We start from the raw sequence: 12,225 nt of genomic DNA, 5'->3' as shown, positions 1-12,225 counted from the left end.
AAATCAATTGTTCTTTACAACCATGTTTGGCAACAATCTTTGCCTTCTCCTACTCTAACTTATATTCTAATTGCTATTCTATTATTTCCTAACTATTAGCTATTCTCCAATTATTAACTATTAACTATCCCCTATTAACCTTTACAAATGAAGAGCCTAAGCCTCTTATAGTGCTCTCAATACAATTCAAAGACTCAAATCAATTTGAGATCAATGGCCAAGATTTTACAATGAAAACCCTAATTAGGGTTTGTTACAACAAACTCTCCTTAGCCAATGAGAAAATTAAATTTAGCGAATGTGGACCAATAGATATTAGGGGTAGGTGCCTCGGAGTTTGTGTCATCATAGAGGAATCAAATACATTGTATCTAGACATGCTGATGTAGACCTTCCTTGATTGGTGAGTGGTGATTGGGACGATGACTAGGATTCCACCTCAACTTGCACTTGTAGGTTTGGAAGATTTGATACTCGACATTACAAGCTTGCTCGAAGTAGTGGTGATGGGATATATTGAGGGAGCTGAGTCCTTCTTCCATCCTTGCTTGCTTTGGAGTGATTTTATGACCTCTCCTTAAGATCCTTACTCCAATCTTCTTCATGCCTCCAGGGTGTGGTGAGAATACTTGAGATTCTTCCCTCCTAAATACCTTTGTGTTTGATGAAGCTTCCTCTTGATCTTTACATAATGGTGATAGGAAGTGTTTGTCATGATCGAGTCATCCCTCCATCCTTGCTTGTGTCTCTTGCATGGTGGTTGCATGATCTTCCCTTTTATATCTGCAAAACAAAGCAAGTCTAGTATCAAACTCATATGATATATAGCTTATATAATCTCTTAACTTGACACAATCTCTGATTTTGAATGATTGCAATCAATAAGTTCATTGGGTAATTTGAATACCCTAGGGCAAATCTAGGCTGTCTAAAGATGAAATTGCTGGTTGATAGGCCTCTTAGCTGAGTAAATTCGCTTTTCCTCAATGCTTAAATGATAAATTTGCCTTTTCAAGACATCAGATCTGCACCCTCAATAATGAATTTCGTCTATAGGCTGGATGAAATTTGCAAATATGCTGATGAAAGTCCTTGTCCTGCTGGAGTAATTCACTGACCTGCCACTGATGGAGAGAAAAATGTTTGAATTGATGCTTAGAATGATTGATTTGACCTCCCTTTATATGCAATCTAGGATAAAGATAAAAGGCCGACCTGATTTAGTATGAATAAAAATAACTTTCAAAGTGCTGCCGACTTGATCTCTTCTTAGCAATTTCAAATTTCAAATTTGTTTAGGTGCCAAAATACTTGTTTTGTTGAATTTCGCTTTGGATCTCATGCAATCACTCTATGTCCTTGCCAAGGAGGGGACCTATAATAAAGTTCGCTGGTTGACCTTTATAAAGCATGTTCTTATCAATTTGCTGCATGTTATTTGAGTGGTTAAGATCAAGATAAGCATCTCGCTCTATGTCCTTTTCAAGGACAGGCCCAAAATGATTAAATCTGCTCCATGACCGCCTTAGGGACAAGACCTATAATAAATTCGCTTTTGACCTTGCTAAGGACAAGATCAAAATTAAATTGCATCATTTGATTTGATCGATCAAGGTCTGAAACAAGTAGTTCACTGTCTGACCAGCCTAAGGACAGGCCCTAAAATGCATTTCGCTTTGTGTCCTCTCCAAGGACAGGACCTATAATGCTGTTCGCTCCAAGACCTTGGCAAGGTACGCTCATGATTCTAGACAAAGTTTGCTTTATGACTTCTCCAAGATACATATTCAAGTTCGCTTTGGACCCTCAGCAAGGACAAGGCAAGGTGACAATTTCGCTCCATGTCCTTTGGAAGGACAGGCCCTATATGACAATTTTCGCCCCAAAACCTTTCTAAGGACAGGACCCAAAATGTAAATTTCGCTGTGTCCAGCCCAAGGACAAGACTCACAAAAGAGTTCGCTCAGTGTCCTTCCTAAGGACAGGCCCTAAAATGTAAATTCGCTCTCAGACCTGTCTAAGGACATGATTAGGTTCTCTCAATGACCTTTCTAAGGACAGCCATGAAAACAAATTTTGCTCAATAACCATCAGCAGATCGCTCTAGAGTCCTAGACCCTCAGCAAGGACAAAGTCAAAATAGGTAAAACTCGCTCAATGACCATGGTGAGGACAGACCTTATAATTGAAAACTTGCTCTATGATCTAAAGGAAGATTTTGCTCTATGTCCTTAGTAAGGACAAGACTCAAAGTGCAGTTTGCTTTTGGACCAAGGTAAGGACAAGGTCAAAATGGAAAATTTTGCTCACCGTCCTTTGCAAGGACAGGTCCAAAATGATGAATTCACTCTGTGTCCTCTCCAAGGACATGCCCTAAAATAGAATTTTCGCTCTGTGTCCTCTCCAAGGACAGGCCCTAAAATGGAATTTTCGCTCTGTGACCTTCGGGAGGATGGGACCTAAAGACAAAATTTGCCCTAAGACTTCTCTAAGGACAAGGTCAAGGTAGGAAGTTGTTTGACAAGTTAGTCTTTCCGTCAAGATTCATATATGGAATATAACATTTAAGTATAAGTGACATTCTTATACTTTAAGTTATATTCCATATATATTGTCAGGATGTTTGAGAGTGGTTTCGGACCTCCAGGAGTTATAATGCAAAATCTAGTTTTTGGAGGATCCTTCAAATTTCCAGACTTAGTCAAATTTCAGGACACTTCAGGATCAAGATGACATTCCAGACTTCTAAAGCGAGTTTTCTCTGACCTTGATGTAAAGGACAGGACCTAGGAGGACACCATGCATTCAACCAATGTTTGATTTAGCAACTTGAAGCCTGACCAGATAGTACACAAAACCCTAGGAATGATCTAAATAACCCCTAATCACCCAACTGACTTGACTTCCACTCCACCATGAGGAGATCCACCTGACTTGATGACCTTTGAGAAACTCAATCCCTTCAATGCAAAGGCTAAGACACAAAACAACCAACAACAAAACTAAAAGAGCTAACCCTAGAAAGCAAAAAGTGGGGGTCCCCATTTTTGATGGGGTGATGTGTGAATACCTCAAACAAGAGTGAGTTGGACTTTTCAGAGGAAAGAAACTAGAACAAGACAAAGTTTTATGCATCTTTCCATTATCCTTGATTATCCAAGTGCTTCTTAGCAGTGCCTGTTTCTATTACCCTCCTTTCGCAGATCTCTATCTTATTATTTGTAAAAATTATGCCAGACATGCATTCTTCGAGCTTTCAGTACATTTATGAGACTGGCCAATTCTTTTTTAACATTTTTCTTGGAAATCAAGTTCTAATTTCTAAATGAGACCCAACCTACAGAGATTTTGCACCATTTGTATCCTCACAATTGTTTATTTACTCTAATTTTAAGATATGAATTACTTATATTATGTGCTGTATGCTGTATAACTTGATGACTATGTTGCTGGGTTCCGCAGGAACACCAGCTAAGTTGGGACCAGTCTGGACTGGATTCTGGTCTAGGTCTAGCATGGGTTTGCCCAGGATACTACCTTAGGCATCTGGGTTTGGCTCAGGTACGTCTGAATGTACTTGGGCTGAATTCAGAGGCCTTGGGTGAACCCAGGAATAACCTGCCTGGGACCCCAAAAAAGTCATTTTTAAATGGGAAAGCAAACAAAGCCTAATAGCTAGCTTTCCTTAGTAGAGGATGAGGAGTACAAGGCTGCTACCCAATGTCACTTGCACGTGCAGTTAGTGGAAGTGGCACTGGCAGTGGTTATGGTTTCAATACAAGTTGATGACGTTGATGCTCTTGATGAAGAGCAATGCAATGATTTGTATGGATTTTTCATGTCCATTTGCATTGTTATAAACCATTTTGATTTATCTTTAAGATTTTATAATTGAAATTGAATTATCAATTATCAGCTATATTCTGTTTTTATTTTGGTACATTTTGTGCAATAAATGCATATTCTATATATTTTAATATAGAATAATAATATATACTATGGCTGAACCTAGCCATACAGAACCCAGGGGAAAAAATCAGCAAACTGCCAAACTCAAACTGGCAACACAACTAAATGATGACGTACTAAGCATGATTGCCAAGCTTGAAGCCAAATTTCATATTAAAAGGTAAACAAATTAACTGTGAAGTAAGAATAAAACCTAATGTTAATAGTGTCGTTTAATGATGATTGACATGCAATGGCATGATATGGTACTATATTGCACATAGGTGACAGGTCAACATAAGGATCATGTTGACTATATGGGCACAGTTCCTTTTTGTGCCCTCCAAACTTACAATTATTATTATGCTTAGACGATTTTTTTAATATCTATTTTAGTTTTTGTTATTATCCTCATCATGCAATCTTCCTACATATTAAAACCAGTTAACATTCAATTGCTATAAGAAACCTTACTTTTGTGTTTTTCTTTTGTAGATTATCTGTTCCCCTTTTTACAAGCTACTATTCAGCTGCTCATCTGCTTTAAAGATCTGCACTCATTTACTTTAAGGATTCATTATTTAGAAAAAACCCGTTGTTTATCAAAGAACTTGTATCATCCAAAATCTACTGGAATTGTTGCTGAAAATAGACAATGACGTAGAATACCTCTGTTCAGCCTTTCTCAACAAGCTATGTAGGATCAATGTTATGCAAAACTTGAAGACACAAAAGGATCTCCCTTAGATATCCCAGAAGGCACTGATTTGTTACAAGAGACCAAGCATTGTCTTTCATTTCACTTCTCACTGATCCTGTTGGCAATGGGTTGTTATCTTTATTCACTAGAAAGAATGCAAAATGATTACCAATTATCTTTATTTGCTGCTTGTTACCCGTGTGAACCTAGGGAAGTCAAATAGAGAGGCCACTAAAACTATAGAGAAGAAAAGAAAATCTTAGCCAGTGATTTCCTCAAGACAAAGGGAGGCAAACCTTATTCAATGCAGTAGGGACATAGGAAGGCAAACATTGTCCAATGGACCAATACCATCTGGTGGCACTTGCGGATCTTGTTCTTACCAGCTCACATGGCATAAGAAATGCCATTGAATTTTATCCCATTGTTGATGTGTTTTTTACGCACATGCGAACACAGAATAAAATACCTAAAGGTACCTTATCCTCTCTTGAGTAAAGTTTCCGAATGCTGAAGATATCGCGAAAATGATCAATCGGAGAAAGTTCAAGGTTCTTCGTTGTAGGATCTCTACGTGTGGATAAGCTCTCTGTGGTATGATGTGATTTTGCTGGAATCACAAGGGGACTTACACTCAATGACCTGAACGTCTGATTTGCTAGAATCACAAGTCCTACTAACTAACTGGAAGACAAATAAATGGTAAAAGATACAAGGTTCAAGAAGTCTACTCTACTACCTAGAATGCGAGAAGATGGATGAATGACTAGGTGGATTCCTATTGGGCTGGGTCTCACCATCAGGCTGAACAATTCAACACCAACTCAGTGCAATCTTCTAAGGGATGCTTCCAATATGTTTAAATCGTACACCATCTGACAATGATCACCATTCAAGAAAATGCATGAAACAATAGACGTGTAACGACTTATGATTAAGCTCATTTCATTCCAGTTGACCACGCAAGGCGCACTTACCATCAGCAAGAGGCTAGTGGTTTGGATTAGACGGATTCCACACAGGTGCATTCAACAATTTCCTTCATTCGATCTAATCATCTACCATCTAGAATTGAAGATTCAACAAGAAACCATGCATATTGCAAGAAACGACACACTTCACCATTACTTCAATGAAAATGGAGTTTGTTTACAATCAATGGCAACAATTTCTTGCCTTGTCCTCCTATTCTACTCTAATTGCTACTCTATCAATTGACTATTCACCTTCTAACTACTCTATCTATCTTCTATTCTTAGCCCTTTCACAAATGAAGAGTCGGGGCTTATATAGTGCCCACAATACAATTCAATGGCTAAGATCAATTTGAGATCAATGGCCAAGATTCAATAATGAAAACCCTAATTAGGGTTTGTTACAACCATTACATAACATTTAATGCTTGACCAATGATAAAATTACATCTTTAGGACACATGTCTTCTTTGGAAAAAATCGACCAATGGATAGCTGGGGTAGGTACATCGAAGTTTGTGCCACCTCGCATGAGTTAGGTACATTGAATCTGGACATGCTGAGGTGGACCAACCTGACTGGAGGAGTGATGACTGGGATGCCACCTCGTCTGACACTTGGTTGATGCCAATTTGATGTTGCTGAGAAGCTAGCTTTAATTAACTCTTCTGAAACTATCTGCTCCTTCAATGAACCCTTGCTCTAACTTCTTTTGTCTTTGATGTGCAGGATGATGATGTACCTCGCCTTGGAATGCTGGATTGGAAGAGGTTAGTCATGATGATGCTTGACCAAAGAAGGCCGTCCTTATCCTTGCTTGATCTTCTTGGAGGAGACCGTCCTTGATTTGGCTTGATTTTCCAACTCCGGGGTCTCCATTTGATGCCTACACAAAATATATAAAGTTAGTCCTTGATTATTAAAGGGTAGAAATTAAGACTCAAAAAGAAGGATTTAAGATATTAATTAGGAAACTTCATGATAAATCTAGAATTCTTCATTTCCTAATTAATAATTCAACACTTAGACTTTTCTTAAAAAAGTGCCCAAAAATCAAGTCTCGAACAAGGACATTAAGATAATTTCGCCATACCTCCTCTTGAGTACTTAACTCTAAGACCTTTTGAAAATGATGCAAGAAAAATGGATTTTGCTAGGCAAAGTTTAAATCATAGCCTCCTCTTGGATGAATCACACCTCCATTAACCTCCAACACTTAGCAAACTTCGCCTCCAATCTTCTGGATTTCGCTCCTCAAATTGCTCCTCAATTAGTAGAATTTCGCCTCCAACATGCTGTATTTCGCTCCTCCAATTCGCACTTCAACTTTGCACTTGAAAAAGGATGAATGAATGATTAAAACTTGAACAAAGCATCTCCTATTATATAGAGCGCTCACCCCTTTGCTTCCTCTAGGCCGACTTGGCAAAAAAGGAGGTAAAAAAAAAAGTAAAATCTCAAAAAAGGGGGCCGACTTGGCTAATAAAAACAAAATAAGGCCTTGAGCGCTTTATTAAAAATTAATTTTAAATGCCTCCAAAATAAATTTCGATTATCTAAGGCTTAAAATCAATTTATTAAATGCCAAAATGCTTTAATTTAATGCTAATTTAATTTTAATTTTCCAAAATGCCTCAAAATTAGCAATGTTGGCGACCAAGTGCAATTTGGAGAATATGAATTTTTGAAACAAGGCTTAATGAGATTTCATGAGGATTTCGCCCTGGACCCTCTCTGAGGGTCAAGAGCGATTTTTGAATTTTAGCCTTGAATATTTCACATTTTGACCTGAAAATCTCTTGGAGGGTAAATTGATATCCAGTTAACGTGTTGCACTTCAAATTTGGCATTTTGTGTGAGGAAAAATAGGTGGAAATGTCAATTTCGCTTTGGACCCTCAGCAAGGGTCAGGAGCGATTTTCCATTTTCTAGCTAAAATCCACCTCAACTTGATTGTTGACCCTTCAATGTCACTCCCAAAATCCATTTCCTCGCACTATAGAGTTAATTCATCAACAATTTTGGAGGAAAAAATGTCTTCAGAGGCAATTTCGCCCTGGACCCTCAGCAAGGGTCAGGAGCGATTTTCTATTTTTTGCTCAAGATTAGCATTTTTTGACATCCAAAACCTCTTCAAGACATTTCAACTAGGCTTTCCCACAGACTTCCAGACTTTGCTCCGTCCAATTTGAGAGAAAAAGTGCAAGTTTGATGTTTTTCGCCTTGGACCCTCAACAAGGGTCAGGAGCGATTTATGCAAACTAGGCTTGATTCTTCGCCATTTTTCATTAAAACTTTATTCATCATTTGGCAATGTCCTTCCTTAATCCACTCCAACCAATTCGCTTTGTTGTTGCAAGGTAAAATGAGGATTTTCAACAATATCGCTCTGGGCCCTCTCTGAGGGTCAGGAGCAATTTTTTGCTTTTGGCTCAAATTTCTCCATCCTTTGGACTCCAAATTGCTTCTAAGGCATAAAACATCATCTCCTCTTCCTATCCACACAAGATTTTGTCTCAATTCCTCAAACAAAGGAGAGAATCCTGGAAAATCGCTATGGGCCCTCTCTGAGGGTCAGGAGCGATTTTTGTAATTGCCTTCAAAATACTAACTCTCAACAATCTCTTTTCACTTCAAGGCAATTTAAACGTTGTTTCAAACCCATGCCTAACCTTGGCTTTCCTCAAATTTGGATGAAAAGTTCCTATATTAGGTTTTTTGCCCTGGGCCCTCTCTGAGGGTCAGAAGCGATTTTTTGATTTTGGGTTGATTTCATCTTTCGTTGATCATCCAAATTATATTCAATGGGTAGAACATGCTTTCCTTCATCCCTTCCAATCATAAAAATCACTTTGATCTTGCAAGAATAATGCATTTTTGAAAATCTCGCTCTGGGCCTTCACTGAGGGTCAGGAGTGATTTTTTGACCTTTTGAACTTTCCGTTAGGATAATTTTATGGAATATAACATTTAAGTATCTTATACTTTAAGTTATATTCCATATATACTTTCAGGATGTTTGAGAGTGGTTTCAAACCTCCAGGAGTTATATTGCAAAATCTAGTTTTTGGAGGTTTTTCAGTTTCCAGACTTGGTCAAATTTCAGGATCAGGATAGTCCAGACTTAGCCAAATTTCAGGATCAGGACTTTCCAGACTTAGCCAAATTTCAGGATAAGGACATCACTCCAGTAAATAAGCAAGCTTGCAGGCAGTGCTGCCGTGATCAATGTGATCCAATTTGCAATGGTAAGTCATTTGTCAGTCCAGTTCTTCTTCTAAATTTGTCCTCATCTTCCAGCCATAGTAGCATTCCATTTATATGGCATTCACTTACTGTCATAAAAGTATAAATGGAATCCAATTACCTGGGTTTAAAATGGGAAAAACCTGGCAAAAAAAATAAAAAATTGAATAACAATGCACTACTTATAAAAACAGAAAAAAACTGATTTTGTTGTTTCATGTCTAATACAGTGTGTATGGATAAAAAAAGATGTGATACATTGTAAAAATGCATAGAATACAAATTTGTATTGGATTTGTAAAAAGCTTATTTTACTTTCATCTAAGAGGGTTTATGTAAAAACTAAAAAGCATACCGATGGCCCTAAGATAATATGCCTTTGTATCATGTAGCATGGCCTGCAAATTTAGGGCCAGCCCCATGCTTTTTACCTAATACCTTAATTATGTTTCATAATTTAACTTCTAAAAGGAATTTATTTGGCATGAAACTTAAAGAAAATTTAGAATATCCTAACCCTAATCTTGTGTAAAAATGAGCAAAAAAAGATGTATATAAAAAATCAAAACTGCTTTTTGAAAAACTCATGAAACAGCATGGCAATAATGGGGATTGTGATTACTAGGGTTTAATAATTGGTTTTCTTATTTGCAATGCTACTATGCTTCCAGCTCTCACATCAGGGAATTACAAAAATGAGAATAGTTAAGTATTTCATAGGTAAGATCATTGAAATATTAGAAATCTTAGTGTTATCATTGGATTCTGTGGCACTTTAGATTTTCTCCCTCCTATTTTGTGGGCATGAGGCAAGTGAATTCATTCAAATAGTTTATTAAGGGAAAAGCCTCATCCCATTTTACTTCTCCCAGAACAGTTGAACTTTATGCAAACTATAGATGGGGTGATGTTAAATTCCAAGTTGACAATCTCAGCACCATGGACAAGTCTTGTGGACTAAGTTCGTTTTAGATAGCTTCCAGTGACCTCAAAATCAATAAGAGGTAGGTTGAGGGGGCTGAGATTCACCAATTACATGGGCACATTTTCAGCATTCTTTGTGAGGGTGTTTTGAGTGGGTTTCTTGCGTGGGCAGGCAGCCACATTTTTCATCAAGAATGGGCACTTATCAGTTGTGAGGTAGAAGTCCAAGTGGTAGTCTATGCACAGATAAGTCGTGGATGTCTGGGCAGCATCTAGTGTTGTGGGTAGAACCCATAAGTGGAGTTTTTGGAGCTGGATTTTTCAGGTATTTTCTGAATTTCTGTATGTCAAACAATTGCAGAAATCCTAGTCTTTTAGTTTGATCTCTGTTTCAGAGTTCAGGAAAAATTGTTGCAAACTTTGTTTAAAGGAGTGAATATTTGTTTTGCGAAATCTAAGGATTAGAGTTTTGGAAAAATCTTAGTTTTTGGTTCATTGTAATGCCCCCTTTTGGGATTCCCCTAAATCTGCCCTTGTAATTATTGAAGTCTGCCAATTTTCCCCCTTATTAATTCTGATATTAGATATTTTTCCCTTGATCAATTGACTTTCTTGTCTTCTTTGATCGTATGGATGATTCCTCCAAATGCCCCTTTTCAATCAAATTAATCTCTTCTTTATATTGCCAATTGTGGGAAGTCACACCTCTGCATAAGAAATGAGTCATCACTCTTCATTGCTGCTCTTTTGAGAATGATAAATTATTCTCCAAATTGATCTCCCTTGGATGTCCTCCTCAAATGAGACCACCTCCTTTTCATATCCTCCAATGTGAGGGAGAGTCACACGACTTCACCATGCCTGCCCTTTGCAATGGTCACAGCCTTCATAATTATCACCTTTTGAAAGAGACACAACCTATCATTATTATTACCTTTTGAAGGAGACACAACCTTTCATTATTATTACCTTTTGAAAGATTCATAACCCTTCATTATTTCTGCCTTTTTGAGGAATCACTTCCTTATTTACTTCCCATTCCCTCTTCTCCATTTTGCTTTCCTTAACTCCTATGCTCCCATCTTTTTCCCTTCTTCCTTGTCCTCTTTCAAACGAACTCTTCTCCCCTTTATATCTCATGCTCGAGGAAGTCTCAACTCTTCATAGCATGCCTCTTGACTTTTCATTAAACTTAATTAACTTGTAATTATAGTATATTATATTTTATTATTTATTTATATTTTAATTCAATTATTATTATTTATTATTAAATCCTATTTCAAAATAGGGACATCACATTCATATTAAAGTGGTTGTTAGGGTTTGAATCTTTTGTGTTTGTACATTCCTTTTGTGAGGGTTTGAATCTTGTTTCCCTAGATAACCATAAGTTGAATGGTCAAATTTTAATACATAGAGTCAAACTCACAAAACACTTACTATTGTTGAGTATTGGATGTGTGATAGAATATTGTTTGGAATTGAAACTAGACCCACCAACAATCCAAATGACTTTGACAGATGTCATAAGAAAGCCTTGTTATTTCTCAAGTTATTTTTGTCCGATGATTTAATCCTTGAAGTTCATAATGCTATGCCTACAAGTACATTGTGGGGTACTTTGAAAGATCAGTACCAAACTTCTGAACAATTCCAAGTTTTGTATTTAAATTTTTTTGTTGTTTCTACTAAATTGCATGAAAGTGTCTTTGTCAAAGCATCTTCTAAAACTCAAAGATTTTAGGGATTAACGTGCCAACAAACTAGTGGACAAGGAAAATATGGTTTTGTTGTGATGTTTTCACACATTGCCTCATTGCAAATGGGGACCCCCACTTTTTTGGGGGGGGCTTTCTAGGGTAGTAGTTAGAGTCTTTTGCTATTAACCTTTGCATTGGAAAGGTATAGTTGGTCAAGAGGCCAAGAGTCAAGAGGATAGCCCTTCCTGTGAGGGGTGAAATGAAGTGATGTAAGATGAGAAGTCAAGTCAAGAGGGTCACATAGGGCGAAATTTGTCCAAGTATGGGAAAACTTCCATTGCTCATGCTTTGGAGTGAACTTCCTTTGCCTTGGCATTGGAGCGAACTTCCTTTGCCTTGGCCATCAAAGTGGAGTGATTGCATTTTTTCTAGAGGAAGGTAGCACGAGGAAGATGAGATTAAGATTGATAAACTTCCTTTGCTCCTTTGGAGGATCGAACTTCCTAAGTTGACTGACCTTGCTCATTAGCTTAGCATAAGCAAGAGATGGAAGAGAATTTGATGGAGGTCACTTAGATCAAGTCTAGCTAAATAAGCAAGTTTCTTTCATCATCCAAGTGACCCAATTGTACTTTACTAAGAGGTGAGATACGGGAGAAAAATTTGACTAAGTATCCATCTACAGTAACCAGGATGCACATCTGGCCGCACTTGGCGAATGCATGGAGAGATT

General features: G+C 37.6%; 1 protein-coding gene across 1 annotated transcript in view; it reads left to right on the top strand.

Moving 5' to 3' along the window:
- The window catches only part of LOC131027462 (prefoldin subunit 1), a 71,288-nt gene that overhangs the window by 48,200 nt on the left and 10,863 nt on the right, over positions 1–12,225 (top strand). The gene's annotated exons all lie outside the window — the stretch shown is intronic.

The sequence above is a fragment of the Cryptomeria japonica genome, chromosome 4, assembly GCF_030272615.1.
Source record: "Cryptomeria japonica chromosome 4, Sugi_1.0, whole genome shotgun sequence".
In the NCBI taxonomy this organism is placed as follows: domain Eukaryota; kingdom Viridiplantae; phylum Streptophyta; class Pinopsida; order Cupressales; family Cupressaceae; genus Cryptomeria; species Cryptomeria japonica.
This window is presented reverse-complemented; position numbering and strand designations above follow the sequence as displayed.